The following is a 22,636-nucleotide window of genomic DNA, read 5'->3' as shown; positions in this document are numbered from 1 at the left end:
TCTCACATATCTCATTTCATAAACAATTCTGAATTTAAGAATATTGATCTCATAGGTTATCAGAGCAATCTAATATACAGGCGAACAAGAGAATAGAAAGCAAGATAAATGACCGATGCTTTTATAATGCGGAAGCTATGACAGCTATGCCTCAACCCAAAGTACGCTCGACCTCAAGCTAAACTGGCCTGCAAACTGGGCATTTAAAACCGAAGGGCCCAGGGGAAAACATTTAAAATCCGTTAGAGTGAGTGGACGAAAAATAAGTACTTTCAAATGTATAAGTAAAACTTAATGTTTTCCCAAGTAATTCTCTAAAATCTCGCATGCAGTAACAATCTTGAAAACACTCTTAATCATCCTCTTTACTGAAATCTCAATCACGTAACAAGAACATCTTGAAACCTCTTAAAATCTCATCCTCAATCCTTATAAAAACATCATTTTCATGAGGCTCGTTTGATGACTAGAAAGGACTGCTGTCTAGTCATCTCATGCCATCTAGGAGGGACTGCCACCCAGATGACGCATCGGAAGGGACTACCAACCGGAATAGGAGGCGGTGGATAGATGGGACTGCCAACTAGCCACATGTAGTAGACGGGACTGCCGACTAACCACAGGTAGTAGACGGGACTGCCGACTAACTACCTCATGTCATCTGGAAGGGACTGCCAACCAGGTGACGCATCGGATGGGACTGCCAACCGACCTGTAGTCTGGAAGGGACTGCCAACCAGACTATTACCTAGAAGGGACTGCCAACTAGGTAAGATACGCATGCGCCAAAACTGGCCTCCTTAATAAACTAAATAGCCTCCTCAAGAAACTGAAAATAACCTCAAAAATCTCAATAAATCCTCGAAAGCATAAAATCAAATACTCTGTAAATCAATAAATGCTTTCGGAAAGAAAACTCAATCTAACTTCAAAGCTGATAAGTACGGATCTCAAAGCTCTATAAATTTCGATAAATCAATCATGCTCAAATATTCGATGAAACATTCGTACTTGTGAATCCTCATAATATTTTCTGAATCAGTCACTTCCCGAAAATCATTCCTCAACTCAATAACTCATGAATGACTATCTCAAAAATCTACTAAAAGCCCTCGGGAAGGAATTTCAATACTAATCTCGTAATCCATAAATAAATCTCGATAAACTAAATCTCAAATATTCAAAACATAATTAAATCTCAATTGGAAGAAAATAATAATAATACTGCATGCGGAATTAATTTAAAAACAAATGTCCACTCACAGTACTATTTAGGCGACCATGCATACGAGTTCCTTCGTCGAGCAATAGCTCGGTACATCGCCCTGTACACAATTATATTCCGTAAATAGTTATTCGACAAATTAATACGATTCCTAAAATCAATTCCTCATAATTACATCTCCACTTCTCCTTGGATGGAACCCAAATTATACCACTAATACCAATTCGTTAATTTAAAGGTTCCAAGGCAGAACCGAGAGATATCCGACGGTCGGATTCTCGTAATTCGATAATCGAAACCCTAAACTTCAAAAATTCATAATTAATTCCAAGCTTCTCCAAAATTCACCAAACTTCACATACAAGCTCTATGATAAGTATAGAATTTAACTAGCTAGAAATTGAAATTAAAAAGCTACCCTAGCCACCGCTACCGCCGCCCACAGTGGCGGCGCCGCCGCCACCGCCACCATCTCCGATGGCCACCAAAATTTGGCAGTAGCACCTTCTCAACACACCCATTAATTCTTTCAACTGTGACCAAGTTAGAAAATCAACGGAAGTACCTCAACAATTAAAGAGAAGTTTGGACCCGAATCATGAATAGTAACTCAGAATTTCAAACCTTCGATTCGACCTCCACACTGCAAATCGTGGCTCAAGGCTAGGGGCAACATGATCCTTGGGAAAAACCGCTCCTTCGACGCCGGTTTGGTGGCCGGAGATGGCCGGAATCGCCGGAAATCGACGAAAATCCCAAACTGCTACAGTGAACTTGTTGGCTTCGATTCGTCGTCTATGGTGAATGATAGGGTGCAAGGCATATATAGATAGAAACCTTGTTTCAAGACGAAGAGATGGACACCAATTTCATGGCCATAGGTGGCCGGACGAGGCGGCAGCGACGCCGGAAAGTTACGTCGGCGAGAGGAAGAAAACTGGAAATTTTCGGGGCTTTCCCGAAATGGAAAGTCCAGATTTCTATTTATAGACATGAATTCCACAAAATTACAAAACTGCCACTAACTTAAAACCCTTATAACTTCTTCGTTACTACTCCGATTTTTACGTACCACATATGCACGCGCTCGGTTTAACGTCCTCTACAACTTTCATGAAGGAAATTTTCTCAAATTTTGACCCGAACAAAAAGTCAACTTTTAGGGCCTCCTAAAAGCATTGAAACGACAGTAAAAGTGAAAGTAAAAGTTGTTTACCGTCCAAATGACTAGTAAACCGGTGAATTCGGGTTCGGGGCGTCACAGTGGCGTCATCGAATCCCTTGTTGTTGGTGACTTTCTTGAAGGTGTCCATATGGACGAAGGGATCAGTCTTACCGCTGTAATGTGACATTTTAGGGGTCTTTGCATATGCCGGTCTGACGGCCAGCAAGATTGCAGCGGTAAATGGTCCTGGCCTGGCCGCGAAAAGTGGGTTTGAAGCTGGTGCCGGGGTGCCCGACTCCGCCCGGATTAACCTTTGTTCCAGTTGCTGCATCCTTTCCAGTATTTGAGCGGTTGCGTCGCCGGCGGGGTCTAGGCGGGTACTCCGCTGAACCGATCCTCGCCTGGGAGCTGGTGGGTTTCCCTCTGTTCTCACCCTAGGTCTCGAGCGGTGGGTGTGCAGTGATGATTCCGCCTCCTGTTCCAACATTAGCTGGGGTGCAGGGGTGGTCCCATTCCCGCTAGCTCTGGTGGGTGCAGCGGGACTTGCATGTGTACGACCGGTGCTGGTATTAATGCTCCCGTGTCGGGTCGGCTATGCCTGGTGCTTCGTGACTGCTCACTTCGTGCCTGGTTGGCGGTTGCCTCCAGTGTTTTCTTTAGCTCATCGAAGCGGGACACAAGCGTGGCCACCTGCCTCTGGGCTTCGGCCTTTTCCTTGCGCTCTTGTTCACGTTCCTTGTTCGCCTTGTGAAGATCCGCCAGTGCCAGCTCATATAGGGAGGCGATGTCTTGGCCTGGCGGGCGGTTGCTACTTGGGTTTGTCTCACCACCGGGGTTGACCGGGGTGGTGAATAACGAGCGGTTGATGCCTACCGCTGGGTTGGTGGGTTGGGGAATGGCGGATTGATCTGCCTGCTCTTCAGCGTTCCCCCCGCTGTCGTTAGTCATGGTGATTGTGGCGGGATGACCTCTTGTTCAAGGGTTCCCACAGACGGCGCCAATGTTAATGCTCAAGTCCGGCGGTAGCCGATTCCTTGCTTAACGCGGGTCCGGTGGGCGGACCGCTACTCCTAGGATTAGGTGATTCCTGTTCGCTGCAACACGATAGACAGGGCGTCAGAGAGAGACCGCGTTGGGCGGTCTTCACTTCTCCGATGCCTAAGTCAGTCACTGTATATGCGCAGCATAACAATAAATGAGTAGTAATTGTGTAATTAATGAGGAGAGAGGAGAGAACCTTTTATAGGTGAGGAAGAGGTTGATATTCTTCTTGTTTCCTATGTGGGACTGATGTGCTTCGATTCCCAGTGTCTGTAGCTTCTGATGCTATCTTGACGCGGCGCGTGGCGGCGCGTCAGCGGTGATCCGGGGGCGATCCAGGGCTCGAGCGGTAGCCCGCCTGACTGTGACTTCGCAGGTCATCCCCTTGGTGAGAGTCGGTACCTCTGGCGGTACAATGAGCGTGGCTCATTATAGCTAATTATGCTCGTTCTAGCACATGTAGGTACAGCTATCATTCAGAAACAGATGAGAATATGTGAAGTGGTCAAGGGTGAAGAAGAATAGCACCAAAATAGCAACTGTTGCCTTTAAGACTTCTGCTTAAAGCAAACTTTTGCTTTTTCCAAAAGTGAAGTAAGAAACATTTCACCTCTAACCTAACATGACTTTTGGCTTTTCCCTGTTCAACCTCCACCAGCAGGAGCACTCAGAAAAGCAGAAGTTCACGGAGTTGTTCTGTACATTTTTATGTTTTGCATTCTAGTTTGAGTTCCGCTCTCTATATAAAGAGCTTTAAGTTCCATTTGTAAGGCATCGGAAAATTGAGTAGAAGAGTCTTCTCTCAAGAAGTAAGAAAGCCATAGTAGCAGTGTGCTTTTCCTTCCAGTTCAGTTTGCAGTAGTGTGTTTTCATTACAAGTAAGTACCTGCTCTCATTCTTATGGATAGCTAAACAGCTTTTCGATGTTTACCTGAGGATGAGGCTCTGGATTTCTAGCATGTATTTCTGTTGAATAAATAAAATAAGGATTACCCACCCATTTTGTCAAAGGTAGCAAAATTAAATATCTTTAGCTATCACTATCTGTTTCATAATTTTGCATTCCATCTATAGCTATCACTATCCGTTTCCTATATGCAGTCTGAAGTTTGAAAAGTTTTGCCTACCAGAAAAAACCAGTTTTAAATCTAAGATTAAGACAAGAAGCAGTGATTCCGCCTGTTAAAGTATCCGCTAGGCAGGAAGCCGTTAGGAGAAAAACTAGAGCATGTTGAAGGCTAGTCTTGTTTTCAATTTTTATTTTTTTAATGAAGTTTCTAAGGTAGACAAAAGTTCTAAAGCTCAGGTTAGCATAGGAACTACCCCTTTTTAGTCTTTTCCTAAGCAAATAGTAAGATACGAAAAGGTTGGTGCATTTGGGCACAATACATAGAATTTTTGAGCATACGGGAAATATCCCTTTACTAAACACTATATTTTTAGCCTAAAAGCAGAAGCAGCCCCAAAAGCACCTCAGAGGCAACCACGGGTCCTAGTCCAAGCCTAGAACATGCTTTTCCCTCAGCAGCAATTTCAATTCCTTTTTCACAAATCTTATCCTCCATTAGGAAATCCTTGCTTGGAGATTTTGCCTCTTGTCAATGCAAATATGGCTACTCACTGCTACCTCTGGTCCAAACGCTCTCCGTCACCGACCTGCACTGCGGCGTTTGGGACTTCCGCTACATCTACCGCGGAACTCCCCGGAGGCACTTGCTCACCACCGGCTGTAGCAAGTTCGTCAACCACAAGATGCTCGTCGCCGGCGATTCTGAGGTGTTCATGAGGAGATCCAGAGGTGGGGAGATGTACGTCGGGGTAAGGCGGACCGTGAGGGCCAGCCCCGACGGCATTGTGGCAGGTAGAGCTCTCACATTGGGCTGAAGTCGGAGGGGGAAGGTTCTGGAACTAACGGCTTTAAGAGAAGGCTTTCGGCGGAGGCTGCCGAGATGGCGGCGCTAGGACATACCTTTTGAGGTGGTGTATTATCCGAAAGCTGGGTGGGCATTGATGGAAAACAAATAGCCATGTGAATACAACTTTGATTCAGGTTTTAGATTATAAGTATCCATAGAATGTTGTGTTAGAGAGTTGAGGGTATGCTCTTTCAAAATGTTTCCCTTGATTGAATCCGTTTAGAAATTTGTTTTCCATTTGTGTTCACAGTTCAGCAAACCAGAATCTACAACCTGAATCAAAGTTGTATTCATATGGTTATTTGTTTTCCATCTATGTTCACAGTTCAGGAAATCAGAATTTCGATGCTTCACATTGAGTTCTACCAGAGACTCAGAGTAACCTATTATATCAGGCATGCTAACATAACAATGCACACACACACCAGTTCTACCTGTGGTTGTTTATATATAGGTAGAAAATTTCTGTAGAAATATGCGTGGATGTTTTAAAATTTTACATTTTGTCGTATGTTGAACTCATCGCCTTTAGCATATACTATTTTATGTTTTATAGTTCATGCCTAGTATTTAATTATCTGATGATCTCTATATAATAGGTTACATGGGATGAACCTGAAGTTCTGCAGAATGCTAAGAGGGTGAGCCCATGTGAAAAACAACAAAGATAGATTTGCTGGAGAGATAATTGCTCTATTGATCTGTAGCACATATATACAATAACACAGCTTGATTCTAGGATACAAAACAAGAAACCTATTCTAGCCCTATTAATGTCTAATAATATAGAATCAATGTGATGATATAGAGTGAATGTGTTAAATGTTAACAGCTATACAAGATGCTAATTTTGCTCTACTTTCCAACACTCCCCCTCAAGTTGGAGAGTGGATATCCTGCACACCCAACTTGCGAATCATAAGTTCGAAGTCCTCCTTGCCAAGAGCTTTAGTTAGAACATCAGCCAGTTGATTTCCAGAACTCAAAAATTGTGTCTCCACTGAACCATCTTGAATCTTATCCCTGATATAGTGACAATCCATTTCTATATGCCTTGTACGTTCATGAAACACTGGATTTGCTGCTATATGTAAAGCAGCTTTGTTGTCACAATAGAGCAATGCCGTTTCCTGGTGTAAAATCCCCAAGTCTTGAAGCAAATAACGTAGCCAAGTTAATTCACAGCAAGCTCCTGTCATAGCATGATACTCTGCTTCAGCTGAAGAAAGAGAGACAGTTTTCTGACGTTTTGACTTCCATGAAATTAAAGAAGGCCCTAGGAACACACAATACCCTGTAGTAGACCTTCTTGTAAGTGGACATCCTGCCCAATCTGAGTCACAACAAGCTCGTAGTCGAAGATCACTATTTGAGGAAAAGAACAAGCCTTGACCAGGAGCTGACTTGAGGTAGCGTACCACTCGCAAAGCTGTTTCCCAATGAGCTTTTCGAGGCTGATGCATAAACCTGCTTAATATATGAACAGGATATGTAATATCCGGCCTTGACACTGTGAGATAAATCAATCTTCTAACCAAACGCCTATACTTCTCTGGATCTTTGAGTAACTCAGTCTTATCTGACAACTTTAATCCACGTTCCATGGGTGTGTCAACAGGAGCAGCACCCAATAATCCTGCATCTTTTATAATTTCTAACGCATACTTGCGCTGACAAATAAATATCCCTCTCTTAGATGCTGACACTTCAATGCCAAGAAAATACTTTAAATTGCCAAGATCTTTCAAACGGAATGTTTTATGCAAAAATTTCTTGACATCAGCTATACTCACAGGATCATTACCAGTAATTAATATATCATCAACATATATCAATAAGACTGTAAAAGACTTGCCTTGCCTCCTGGTAAAAAGAGAGTAGTCTGCTCTAGATTGCACAAAGCCAGCAGACTGAATAACTTCTGAAAATCTAGAAAACCACTGCCTTGAAGCCTGTTTCAGACCGTACAAGGATTTATGCAACCGACAAACCAAATGCTCCTCCCCCTGTCTCCGGAGCCCAGGCGGTGGAGACATATAAATTTCTTCATCCAGGTTGCCATGGAGAAAGGCATTGTTGACATCGAGTTGATAAAGGGACCAACCACGAGATGCGTCGAAAGCAAGGAGACAACGGACTGTAACAATTTTAGCAGTAGGAGAGAAGGTGTCCTGATAGTCAATACCTGCTAACTGTGTGAAGCCTTTGGCCACCAACCTGGCCTTGTATCTTTCAATCGAACCATCAGACTTGTGCTTGACCTTGTAAACCCACCTACAACCAATAGGGATCTTCCCAGGGGGCAACGTGGTAAGGGTCCAGGTACCGTTGGCCCTGCAAGGCCTCCAATTCAGAACGCATGGCATCCCTCCATTCCGGAACAGTAACCGCCTCAGAATAAGAGGTCGGTTCACAGACGGCACTGAGCTGAGCCACAAAAGAGGAGTAGGTAGGAGTGTAACGATGATAAGAGACATAATTTGCCAACGGATACCGCATACCTTTGGAAGGACCTGGCGGGAAGAAGGGCGATTGGTAAGTGCAAGCATTGGATTGAGGCTTGGAGAAGTCGATATCGGCAAACCGAGCAGGCGGCGCAGTGGAGCGGGTGGAGCGACGGATCGGTGGTGGGCCGAGAGGAGGCGGGTCGGAAATAGCTGCAGGTGGAGGTGAGGGAGGAGGAGACGGAGAAGATGGTGGGGATGGGGACCATCCTGGCACCGGGGACGACAGCACTACTACAAAAACATGATTTAAGGACATTGAAACCGTGTCCTTAAATACATACAAGGACTCTTTAAAAAAGAGTCCTCTATCCGGGAGTCATTGTAAGTCCGAAACAAGGACACCGGAAATGTGTCCTCTTATCTATACGAGGACACAGTTTATGTGTCCTAATAGCTTTGGACGAGGTGTCCTTATATCCATAAGAGGACACCTAAATTGCATCCTTATATTATGAAATAAGTGTCCTTTTTTCTATACGAGGACACACAAAGTGTGTCCTAAAAGTACTGGAAATGGAGTCCTTAAATGTATGAGAGGACACAAAAACAACAATCCCAAATGTGTCCTCTATTTTATAAAAGAACACATAAATTGTGTCCTAAAAACTCTGAAAATAGAGTCCTTAAATCTATAAGAGGTCACACAAAATACACTATCAAATGTGTCCTCTTTTCTATATAAGGACACACAAATTATGTACTCGAAGTATTAAATCCATAAGGGAAACGATCTCATATTATAAAAAGTGCGCGCATAACAGCGAGTACACATCAAACAAGTCTATATATATAGAACATTCCTTAATACATGTCTAAGATCCAAAAGAAGTAGCCTGCAAAAACCAAAAGTCCAACATGCCCAGAATGTTCTACTATGACTAATTTGAAGCTAGCTACATAAGTCAAAGCTAGCTGCTGCTGCTGCTACATATATAACTGAATTCATACCATCCAAAACAAGTAATACCTGCAAAAACAACAAGTCCAACATCCAGAATTAATGTACTACTACTACTGATCGTAAGACACATAATTCAAAGCTAGTTGTTGCTACATATAAAACTCAATTCATACCCAGAAATAAGAAATATACGTATTTGCATAGATGCTAGTATTTTACTTCATCTTGGATATATCCATCAACCTGCTCTGCCCACTCTACTCGAACTACATCAATCTCCTCTTGAGTGTATGTCTCTTTTCCCTCAAACTGAAATGATCGATCAATAGATATATTTATTACATTATTATATAATGAATATTACTATAAAAAGTTTATGACCACATTAAGAATCAACTTGCTAGTAAGCAATCACAATTAATCATAACATGTAAGCAGTACACAAGCATGAGGTACAACTATCTCAAAACAACCAGTTGGACCAAAATTGAGGTACAATTAATCAAAGCATGCAAGCAACACTTAGAATTGAGCTAAAACTGATCCAAACAACTAGTACACAAAAATGATCGGGCTACAACTAATCAACATGCAACCAGTAACAAACTGAGCTAATTCACCTTATTACTAACCATATTTAAAATTGAGCTGCTTGGAGTTCCAATAATTTCTTTCATGTATTTCATGACATAATATCCACACTCCACCGATCCAGGTTGTCTGGGACACTATACAATAATTGAAGATCAATATTGCAGCTACTGGTTTACCATCATGTCAAAGGAAAAAAAAGGTGGAAATGTACCTTAACCACCTCCCAATGAACTTTTTTACGATTCTTTCTTCCCTTTTGAGCATTAAACATTTTAATGGCACTGCATCAATAATGAGCTCAATAAGAAAACAGCAAGCTAGTGATCCGATGACCACCATGGAAACAACATCAATCCAATTTTAAACCATAAATAACTTAACAAACTATACATTAGGAAACACTCAACATCTCATTTAATTCAATTTTCAGATCATGAAAAGTAGAGGATAGAATCATTACAGCTCTACGATATTCTTCATTCCTGGATTGATGTTAGTATTACCCAATGGGTCGAAATAATACACCAATGCAGTAAACGGGTTAATGGCAGCCAACAACCAATGATTCCTGCATTAAAAAATAAAATAGCTTTTACTTTATAGTTCATGCATCTCCTAATAAAAATAACTTGAAATGTCATACAACAATAAACATACCCTGTATTATAAGGAGCAAGAATTAACTGATCTAATTGGGCAGACTCTAATCTTAGTGATAGCGCACATGATCTTGCCTCAACCTTTCCAGCTTCATTAGAGATGCGGCCAGGATCCACAAATGCATACAAGTGATCCTCTTCCTTCATTTTCAACAATGACCAGAGGTGTCTACACAAAAGAAAAAAGACCAGTAAATTTTCTGAAATAAAAAACCACAAATGCGAATTCTTCATTAAACATTGAAATATCTCTAACCTCATGTAGATAGAAATGCAAATAGTCGATATTGGCTGCATCAAACAAAATTGGATAATGTCATTACTGTTTATGAATGTATTGTGGTCGTTGCCAAACACACCATCTTCCATTGGGACCGACATAGCTATAGATTCATCTATTGTTCTTGCCAAACGCAGTAGAAGATGTACGGACACAGGCATCTTGTATGCTGCTTGTTTGCATGGTATTTTACTTGAACATTTCTGAGTGTTCATTGAGTTCTAAATGTGAATTAAAATAACATGTAAATACCATATTTAACTTCTAGTGATGGAAATTATAATTGGCTTAGTATATACCTCTTCATGTGACATTAAGACAAGATGTCGAGGCCAAGCAACATGAGTACCAATGGCTTGCTTTACTGTAAATATGTCACCTGATACATTTGGGATTGGAAGATAAGCATCTTCCTTGATAGGCACATCAACTGAGGTACGTACATTTTCTGCTCCTAATGGCACTCCATGTATCGGTCCATCCAACATTATTACAGTTCCCATTGCAACAATGTTATCTTTCGTGTCTACTGCCAGCTTACATTTTTTTCCCTTAAAATAAATGAATTCAAATCATAAGCTTATAGCCAACACCATACCTACAATACTTATGATTAATAATACAATTAGAAGGATGCACAAGTCACAATGATACATACCTTTTTTCCAACATTTATTGTCTCAATAGGAATATATGCTTTCTCTGTTGATGTTATCACATTGTCAACTTCCAACGCGGTTATCTCTCTCATCATTAGTCCCCCTTTGTATTGTTGCTTTGCCTTCCACAAAACATATATAGCATGTCAATAAGATACAAATGAGTAAAAGACCCTTAAATTATAAGAATTTATATACCTTCTTGCTCTCTCTACTGCTATCAATTGGAGATGGATTGTCGTCCACTTTCCGAACCTTTTTTGCAGTAGCTTTTTTCTCAATTTCTTCCTTGGATGCCACCTTAGATATTTCCTCCTTAGAGGACTGATTTTTCTCCTTGTCGACTGAGCAACTAGCTTTTTCAGATCCATTATTAGATCTGAACATGTCTCGCATCATGTTTAGTTTAGCTGGATCCAACTTCTCGGGATCCAATAATGAAGCAAACATGTTGATCTGGTTTTGCATCAATTCCAATTGTTGTTCCAACATTTGTGTCTTGGTTGCAGGCTTATATCTAGATGTATTAAAGTACACCTTGTGCGTAACAAATTGTCCAGCACCTCTTACACGGCCTGATTGCTCCGGTGTCTCCAAAGCTTGAGTCAAAATGTCATTCCTACCAACAGCAGACACAATTCCTTCTTTCACGTCTTTCGTTAAAGCATCCTAAGAAAGATTAATTACACCAATCGTGAGACTCAAATATGAAACATGAACCAACCATGTACATTTAGGCTTTTAAGATGATTAAGGTCCGATAAATCTAAACTCACAATTTTCTCAGCACGTTGTTTGGTTGTCTCACTCAAATAGTTACCCTTTTTATCGACACGCCCTTTCTTCCATAAGATGGCTCTATCAATATCTTCTTCAGTCCCTAACTCAGATTTCTGTTTACAAAAACATGTAATTAGATCATATGCACATAAACGTATATCAACAAATTCACACTAGAAATGTGCTTACAAGTTCCTCTTCCAAATTAGCATAGCCTTTCCTGGACATTCGATGATCATACTCATGTAAAGCTCGTCTCCTTGAGTGGTCCTCATGAATTTCCTATTAACATAAACCAAAAGCATGAGATTTTAACAGTTTAAATTCTTAACAATGACGCATGAGTACAAAACATTAAGTAATAGAAAGAGGACACCTAAAGCTAATGTTAAACAAAAGATGTGGCCTACCAAAAATTCAGGAGTTAATCGAGATTTCACAAAAGCTTCCCACTGAGGTTGAGTAATGAACTCGTACTCTTCAGGTTTTTTCTTTAAGAGGCTCCGTCGATCTTTATACTTCAATATATATTTTGTAGTTAAAGTGCTCTTAAATGATTTCCATCTCCTTCCTGCACTACTCAAGACATCTTTCTTGCTTCTTGGATCCACAATGAATGATTTCTATAAATATGCAAGAAAACAAGTATTGACTCATTACCATAATTTATTCAAAGTTCAAACAAAACTTATAAGGAAAATTAAAAAATAACGCTGCACATACCTGAACCATACTCCATATAATTTCTTTAAGTGAATTCTTCACGGCTGGCCAAGTCTCATATGTGATTGGGATGGTAGTTCGAGCCATTACCCCAATAAAAGTGGCTAGTCTCTTCCCTCCCAGACCAATTGGTTGCCCCTTTTTGTTATATGTGACTTCCATTCGAGCCCCCTTACTCCTACTATGAATAATGTCGGACATCAGAGTTGGACCTCTCCCCTTCTTCTCATCAGATGACAAGTCATCTTCAGTATCATGATTTTCTTCTTCTGGATCCATAACTTTAACACCTGAAAGAATTAAAAAAAAAAAACAGATCAGTATTGCCACCAGTACAAACAGAAAACCACATTAGTACAAACCTGTTCAGCAATCAATATACAGAATAAATGTATCAAAGCACAAAACCACACCAGTATAAAACATCAAGCAAATAAGCTAATCAAGCAAATAAGTTCAGAACTAACATCATGCCAACAGCAACATGCATCTGTTATTTATCTAAAGCAGAAACTAGTCAACTATGCTCTTCGACCCATGTGCCTTCACAATCAGTTCTCACATAAACTGCATCATTCTCAGTCATTATATCAAATGTATTAATAGATGGCAGTGAATGGGGAAAAGATTGATGATCAAGTGTAGTATCCCCCAGCTCATCTTCATTTAACCAGTCTAATTGGGGTGCTTGTAATACAACTGACCACCTTGAGTCTGCTGGATCTTCAATGTAAAACACCTTTTGCACAAGATCAGCTAAAACAAATGAATCAGACTTGTGCCCAATCCTACTAAGGTCAACTAAGGTGAATCCAAAATCCTCTACTTTTATCCCCTTCTTACTGTTTGCAACCCAATCACATTTAAACATAACTCGCGTGAAGCTATTGTAGTTGAGCTCCCATATCTCTTGAATCACCCCGTAGAAAGTCATCTCATCATCTATAGGATTCCTATCTTTGGCACTAGAAACTAGCAATGCATCTGCATTTAAGGTCACCCCACTGTTTTGTTGGACATGCTCATTATCCCAAGCCTTTGTGTGATAGTCAGATCCATTTACTGTATATCCAGAAAACTTTTTCACTTCGCATCGAGGACCATGTGCCAACCACCTCAAGATTTCTGATATCTCATTTTCAGGACTATTAAGCTCAAGCTCTACCTGGACAAATATGAAAGTGGTTGATTAGAAAATATTTGAAGCATTAGAAATGACAAATATAAAAAATGAAAAATAAAAACCAGATTTAACACTTGAACATTATTACAAGATAAACAATACTGCTGGAATGAAGAAGAATAAGAATATGTTGTGTTCTACTTACTCTTTGTTGCAACCAATTGCTAAATCTTCGATTGTGTTCATCTCTAAGCCACTTTTCTGCCTTAGACTTTTGAGGTTGCTCCAATTTCAATATCTCCAAATGCTCACTGCAAATATTGCAGTTCATAACATAAAACAAATTATAACTCAGCCATAATGTAGGAATTATTTATATCATCAATAGTAAGTAAAATAAACAGTAGGGAATTCAAAACATACTCTATATATGGCCGAACTTCAGCTGTGTTGTCCAAAACAGAAAGATGTGCTTGATGCCTTAGCTTCGAACAAGCAGTCACCACACATCCACTTCCTAATGGAGCATTATAATATTTTAGATATAAATGAGCTTTGGGAGGGAGTCCAATAGCATGTACTCCAGACAAGTAATCTGCACAGAAATCCACTGCTTCCTCAGCAATATAAGCTTCAGCCATACAACCTTCAGGACGATTGCGATTTCTCACATAGTCTTTTAGGACACTCATGTACCGTTCAAATGGGTACATCCAATGCAAATATACAGGCCCACATAACCGCAGTTCTCGAATAAGGTGGACTGTGAGATGAACCATTATATCAAAAAAAGATGGTGGGAATATCTTCTCAAGTAAACACAAAGTCTCAACAAGACCACTTTGAATTTTGTCTAGCTGTAAAACATCAATGGTTTTGCTGCATAAAGCATTGAAGAACACACAAAATCTTGTAATTGCATATCTCACATGCTTAGGTAAGACTGCACGAATAGCCACCGGAATGAGATGTTGCATAAGTATATGACAATCGTGAGACTTAAGACCAAAAAGCTTCAACTCGTGCATAGAAACTAGATTTTTAAAATTGGATGAGAAATTTTTTGGTCCCTTAAATCCAAACAAAGAACCACAAACTGATTGTTTTTCCTTCTTTGACAATGTATACGGTGCGGCAGGGAGATATGTCTTTTTTTTGCCTTCCTTAGGTGCCAAACCTTTCCGCAAACCTTTTTCCACAAGATCCTTTCTTGCTGCAACACTATCTTTGCTTTTCCCAGGAATGTTCAGCAGCGTTCCAATTAGACTCTCGCACACGTTTTTCTCAATGTGCATCACATCTAAACAATGTCTAATATGCAACGAACTCCAATACGGTAGATCAAAGAATATTGATTTTTTTTTCCAGTAACTAGTAAGCTGATCATTGATCTCCTTTTTGTTTTTAACATTAACTCCATCTACAGCCTTCCTTTTTCCAAGCTGAACTTTGACTTTTGGCTTTTTAGAATTCAACACTTTCTTCCCCCATGATGATTTAATCCCTTTAACTCTTTCCAGAATTTCCTCCCCGCTTAAAGGATGTGGAGCTGTTCCAAACTCTTGTTGACCATTAAACGGACTCTTTTGTTTTCTGAAAACATGATCACTCGGTAGATATTTTCTATGGCCAGCAAATGAAACCTTATTACCAAACTTTAGCCATTCAGAATGTGTATTATCACCACAAATTGGACACGCTTTATATCCCTTGACACTACAACCACACAAATTCCCATATGCAGGGAAGTCATTTATTGTCCATAGCAAAATAGCCTTTAACATAAAGGTCTCTTGTCTGTATGCATCATATGCCTTGACACCAACATCCCACAAAGTCTTTAAATCGTCTATCAATGGTGCCAAATAGACATCAATGTCATTACCTGGCTGCTTAGGACCAGATATTAACATTGTTAGCATAATAAATTTTCTTTTCATACACAACCATGGTGGTAGGTTATAGGTGACCATAAGAACCGGCCAACAACTATACCTACTACTAAGATTCCCATGAGGATTTATTCCATCTGCTGAAATTGCCAATCGGAGGTTTCTAGGGTCATCCCCAAAATCTGGCCACATGTGATCTACAAGCTTCCATGAAGCAGAGTCCGCTGGATGGCGAAGTTTACCATCTTCTTCTCTTTCTGTGGCATGCCATATTAAGTTTTTTGCTGTATCCCTATTACGAAACATCCTTCTAAATCTAGGGATTGGGGGAAAATACCATAAAACCTTTGCTGGTACTTGTTTTTTCTTAACTTCACTTGAATTCTTACTAACCTTCCATCTAGACATACCACAAGTAGGACATACAGATGCTTCTGAATACTCTTTCCTATATAGGATGCAATCATTAGGGCATGCGTGTATTTTCTCATACTCCATCCCCAAGGACCCTAATGTCTTCTTTGCTTCATACAAGGTTGAAGGCATCTCATTCATTTGTGGAAGTAGTTCTTGTAAGAATTTCAATAATGCAGAAAAGCTTTTATCAGACCACCCACCTTGTGCTTTCAAGTTATACAATCTGACTAGAGTTGATAACTTAGTAAACTTAACACAACCAGCGTATATGGGTTTCTCGGCATCTTCCAGCAACTTCTCAAATGCTTCTGGATTGCTAACATATTCATCCTTCGCAGCTTCAACCATATCTACAGTGTTTTCCATAAAAATGTTTTGATTGTAGCTTTCCCAGATTCCATTTTTTTTTCCCAGATCTGAACTAGGAATAGGCTCTCCATCCCAATACCATGTAACATAGCTTTGATCAATACCATAACAAAACAAATGATTTCTAACCTCCATAATAGTTTGTGGTTTAACATGTCCACAATCTAAACAAGGACAACGAATGGAAGTAGGATCAGCAGCATGGTGTAGAGCAAATTCACAAAACCGATCAACCCCATTCTCGTATTCATCTGATCTTCTATCCATAGACATCCAACTTTTATCCATTTATATCTAGTATTAATACTAAATGTCAAAATATTTACATATATGAAGCACCACTAATGGTAAACTAAGGCATGTGAAGACAATTCAGCAAATATAATCCAAAAGAACTTAGAGACTATATATTAATAACAAACATAACCAAATATAAAACTGTAGAATGTGGCAGTTGCAAACAAGAAAGATCACATGCAAGATAAAACGATAGCATAAAACATTCCATGCTCAGCAAATGTTCGTGTGTGTGTGTGTGTGTGTGTATGTAAATATATGCATGTGCTTATATATAAGAGATAAAATTTTCTAACCTTTTTAGTCAAAATAATATTTACTGCTAGCTTTCAACACACTTGCTGAATGACTTGAAACTTTTCAATCAAAGCAATATTTACTGCTAGCTTTCAACACACTTGCTCAATGACTTGGAACTTTTCAATCAAAGCAATATTTACTGCTAGCTTTCGACACACTTATTCAATGACTTGGATTTTTCAGCCCTCTTCTTCCCTTACAATACTGAACTTGAACTTCCCATTAGCTTCCTAAGCACGGCAATAGTTAACAGTGATAAATACAATCTTAGGAGAAAAAAAATCTTTTAGAAATGATAGAGCAGATTGTAAAAAAATATTGCATGGCTATTACAATAATAGACATGATAAAGTGAAGAATGTAACTCATGCATCAAGGTCAGCACAATCAAGGATCAGTATACACATATAAAAAACAACTATCAAGTCAACCAATTCAAGGATCAAGATTTGATCTCAGTCAACAAGCCTCATCACAAGGCTCATCATCAACAAAATGCACACGTGGTACTCATTCAGACAAAGATCAAGTGAGAGAAATTAGTTGTAGTGATAGATTGGAGAAGGGTACGTGTCAAATATCTCATGCTGCTGTTAGTTATTAGTTAGTACAGCTAGCAATTAGTCAGTGCTAATTGATCTGTTAGAGAGAGTTTGTTATTCATGTAATAGTATAAAAGGAACTAATCAGCTCATAATAGCTAGCTTGGCTCAATTGTAAAAAACAGTTTCAAAGAAAAAATCAAAAGTTTGGTAGCTTTTTCTCTCTAGCTATTTCGTCTTCCTCATTCATCTTTGTGCCTAGATTTCTAGGGTTCTTGCAACCTCCACAGCCATTTTATTTGCCTTTCTACTTCCAACATGATTTCTAGCAAGACAGTACAATGACCCCAATGATGTAGAAAGTAAACAAAATTTGGTGACTTTATCAATCAACACATTGATGATATTGTTTGCGATCGAAAAAAATATTGTTACAGCTTATAACACCAATAGAATGCTATCAAAGTGACTTAACAAGTTGGCAACATTTAAAAAAAAAAAAAAAAAAAAAAAAAAAAACACCTAAAGCACCTAACATTGCAAGAGGACAAAAAGTCTAAGAAGAATTAGACCAGAAATAGACCATTATTAATCTTCCAAGGCATACTACATTTCCCCCGTGGAAAGACTATGACCTCTATTATTGGGGGATCAAATTCATCCTAAGAACCAGAACTTGCACATTCCAGCAATAATGGCAAGTAAAAAAGAAGTTGACATTCTAAAGCAAGGCTTCCCAAACCATGCAATTGTTGACCAAAATTGAAACAATTTCAAGCATGTTATCGACTACATATCAATTGATCAAGTAAGTTATAAACATCACAACTGATCTGGGTTTTCATATTCAAAACTTTTTTTTTTGTTGTTGGTTGAATTGCAAAGCTTGCACTCATCAAACATTGTAGTCTTGATTTAGAATCTATATATCACAAACTGAACTAACATAATGCCAACTAGCTTGGAAAAAAGAAAGATGGTGGCAGTGCTAAGAATTGATGGAGGTGGAATTAAAGGAATCATACCTGGAACCCTTCTTGCCTTTCTTAACAGGGAATGCCCAAAACACCAACAGACATGCATAGAAATCAGACAGGAAATCCCAGAATGCAGAGACTGACCTTCATTGTCTTGTTGAAACTAGGAGAGAAAAAAACCCTTTAGTTTCAAAGCCAATAGAACATTTAAAATTCATTGCTCATAAGAAACATAGAACCTAAAAGAAATCGAGTCTAATTTGCCATTTTTAAGCAAGATTTAGAAAAGAACTCAAATAGCTTTGCAACGTCGTTGATATTACATTATTACTTTGGAGTGCTGCTCCTCTATTTGGTTCAAAGCGTTCCAAAACAGTACTGAAAATCCTTTCGGTCAGCCTTTGGTACAAAGTAGACTTTATGTAGATGACTGACCACTTGAAGTGACAAAATGATACTCTAGAAAATGATTTTTTGAAAAGTGACTCAAGCTACTCACTAATATGAACTGAAACAATTTCAGTAGCTATTGTAGAAATCTTGACAAAAGATCATTGGCACTTGTATAAAACCACTCTTATGCACTTCCAGACATGCATTCTAATGTCTTTGTTTAATTGAACACCCATGATACCCAGCCATATGTCTAATGTATTGGCCATCCAGTTAATAAACTACTACATATCAATAAGGTACCCGGCCATTTCTATACCAACAAAGAATGATTCAAAGAGACCAATTATACAAAGTCTTATATATCAGACACCATTTCTATATCAATTAATCAAAGAGACCATTATTAAACAATAGGAAGAATAGGACTAAGGAAAATAAAACACAGAGAAACAAGTTAATTGCAGCCTCTTCAGTATAACAAACAGAGGTAAATACATAGCGAATATTCAATTGACCAAGAGAGATACTTGTCCCATATATGCCTCTTCAGTATGACAAACAGAGGTAAATCCAAATAGAGGTATTCAAATCTAATACTCTTAAGAGAAACGGGAACACCGATCCTATGCTGACTGAGAGAGATACTAATACCTTTTATGCCTTCTAAGTGTCAACTAATGATTGTACATAGATCTATTAAAGAGGTAACTCTCTCATCTTTAGCAACCCCACATAAACCAAAATCTCCAATTAATCCATAGTGTGAAGCAAAATTTACGATGAACAAACTGGCCTCACAAAAGTCAAAGCCAGTCAAGCCTTAAGCATGCATGGCATCAGAGAAGGATACAAGGAACTCAACTGGTTTACAACCATTGTTCACTTCCAAATGCATGAACGGAGAATCAAAATGAGGAGAAATTGAGGCACCGTGTACTTCAGTACTTCCTACTTGTTTACTACTAAGATTAGAAACTAGCATATATATCATGTTCAATTCCAAGAACCCACAGCGATTTGCAATCGTTGCTTTTCCAATTCCACTCCCTCCCCTAAATCCCAATATATGCGAAACATCATCCTATCAAAAATGGGTTCGTAACCTCAACATACTGCACCAAAACATTCAATCCTAGCAAATTTTTCCCACAATCTCTCAACCCAAGCCACAAGCATAACAAAAAATTAGAAAATATAAAGATTGAGTAACCTCCAAATTCAATCTACTAACCTCATCTTGTACTGAAAAATTCCCAGCATCTCTCAACCCAGAACATGATTCATACCATTACCACAAGTCGAACCTTGTTACCAGTGTTACCAGTTGACTTGTAGTCGCCACCTCCTCCACCGAGTCGAACCTTGTTTCCAGATTGAGTTTCTTTTTTTTGTTCTAAAAACTGGAAAGAGAGTAAATGAAACAACATCTTTCCTCTTCTAGTGGGTTTCAACTGAAATTTGGAAGTCGAAAATTTGGGGGAGGAGGGAAGTGAAATTTAGGAGGAGGGAAGTGAAATTTTGGGAGGGAGTGAGCTCGAGCGCGGAGTCAAATTTGGGACCTGTTTTGGAGTAAGTGAAATTGACGACTTTTTTAGGACACATCATTAAGATGTCGGTTGTGTCGTTAAAATACACTCCACCCTCTAAAAAATACCATTTACATGCTAAGTGTCCTTATAACTCTTCAAGGACTCCACATGTATTACGTGTCCTTGTTTGGTGTCCTTGTAGCCTATAATTGTAGTAGTGCAGGGGGGTAGGAACGGGGGTGGAGAAGGACGAAGGAGGTGGGACAAGGGGTGGTGAGGCAGGCGGCTTGGGTCGCCGGGAATACTGACGGATGGGAGGAGGAGGAGGCGGAGGTGGAGGCGGTAAAGAGGAGCCAAGATCGGCATCTATGGCAGGACAGGAAGGACGAGAAGAAGAAGGACGCGTGGGAGGGACCTGGGAGTCAAAATCGGTGTCGAGGGAAGTAGGGAGAAGTGGAATTGGGCCTGGGTCATGGGCCAACGGGGTAGAAGGAAGAGTGGGCTGAGTGGAGGCATAAGGAAACACATCTTCATGAAATCTAACATCTCGACTGGTAAAAACTTTTTTAGTCGTTAAGTTAAACAGTTTGAAGGCTTTTTGGCCCACCGGGTAACCAATGAAAATGGAAGAAATTGCTCGGGTATCAAATTTATGAGTAGGGTGCACATTTGTGGCATAAGCTAAGCATCCAAAAACCCGAAGATGAGAAAAAGAAGGTGGTTTTGAGTAAAGAAGCTCGAAAGGAGTTTTGTAAGAAAGGATGGGAGAGGGCAATCGATTGATTATGTGGACGGCTGTGAGAACACACTCCCCCCAAAATTGTGGAGGAAGATGAGCCTGAAATTTTAAAGCACGAGCCACCTGGATAATATGGCGATGCTTGCGCTCCACAACCCCATTTTGTTGAGGCGTGTAAACACAAGAATGTTGGAAAATAACGCCATTATCTTGAAAAAAAGAGCTAAGTGAAATAAATTCACTACCATTGTCACTTCGGAAAGTGAGCAAAAAACGCTTCAAAAGTGGTTGTGTTTCATTTTTGTGCCGCATTAAGAAAACCCAAGTAAATTGGGTGAAATCATCCACAATGGTAAGGAAATAAAAAGCACCAGAAAGGGAAGGGTGTCGATAACGACCCCAAATATCACAATGAATTATTTCAAATGGTCTTGTAGAAGAAATAGAACTAGAACTGAATGGTAATCGACTCTGCTTAGCCAAAGGACACACAGGGCAATTATTATTTGGCTGAATGGAAAAATGCAAGAAATTTTTTGCTATGTGACTTAAACATGGAGAGGAGACATGACCCAAGCGATTATGCCAAAGATTGGTGGGGGAAAGGACAAGGTTGCAAGATGATCTGGAAGGAGTGGTAATGGAAGGCCTGGTTCGTTCCGTCGTTAGTGCCACCAAATAGTATAGCCCATCACGTTCTTTACCCAAACCAATCGTCCTCTTCGTAGCCAGATCCTGCAAAACACACCAATAAGGATAGAATGTTACTGAACAATTCAGACCTCTTGTCAAGCGGCTAACCGACATTAAATCAACTTTGAACTTCGGCACAAACAGCACATTATGTAGATAATATACGGTACTCAGAGGCAAAGAACCTGTGGCTTCAATATGCACTTTTTGTCCACTAGGTAGCAAAACAGGTGGTAATGCACAATTTTTATTTTTATTCAATAATTTAGAGCACGAAGTAATATGATCTGTCGCCCCGCTATCAATTATCCAATTGCGGGAAGCGACTCTAGACAAACCTGGCTGCGTTACTGCATTTGCCTTAGAACTCGAGTCAGTATTTGGATTGGGCTTTTGGGCTTGTTGGAGAGCAGCTAAAAACTGTTTGAATTGGGCCTCAGATAAAGTAATTGCTGATCCATTCTCTTCTTCTACGATGCCTGTCGCATGAACCTGGTTAGCACAAGGAGAGGGCGCGATAGAAGGCACGACTGGTGTGGCAGTGTGCTTCTTGGGGAAATTTCCCGATCCGTGCTTTGCTTTGGGATGACCTGGAGGAAAACCAATTAGGTGAAAACATGTTTGGACCCAATGTCCTGGATCACCACAATAGGTACAGTGCGGCCTTCCCCTTCCTCGACCTGAACCAAAACGAGCGGTGAAGCCGCGTTCGGCATCTCGACCGGTCTGAAGATTCGGTTGGTCACCACGACCTCCTTTGCTGCCGATCTGGTTCGGCCGGCCGCCACTCCGGACAGCCATGGCGGCGGTGCTTGAACTGGACTCCTCCGCTGCAACGAAACGTTGTTTTTCTTCTTGTGCAACTGCAGCATATGCTTGTCTAACACTTGGAAGGGGATTCATCAAGAGGAT

The 22,636-nt window shown here is 39.9% G+C and overlaps 1 pseudogene; it reads left to right on the top strand.

Moving 5' to 3' along the window:
• The window catches only part of LOC112178438, a 29,942-nt pseudogene that overhangs the window by 5,747 nt on the left and 1,559 nt on the right, over positions 1-22,636 (top strand).

The sequence above is a fragment of the Rosa chinensis genome, chromosome 7 (genome assembly GCF_002994745.2).
Source record: "Rosa chinensis cultivar Old Blush chromosome 7, RchiOBHm-V2, whole genome shotgun sequence".
Classification (NCBI taxonomy): domain Eukaryota; kingdom Viridiplantae; phylum Streptophyta; class Magnoliopsida; order Rosales; family Rosaceae; genus Rosa; species Rosa chinensis.
The sequence above is the reverse complement of the archived record's forward strand: the minus strand, read 5'-3'. Positions and strand labels throughout refer to the sequence as shown.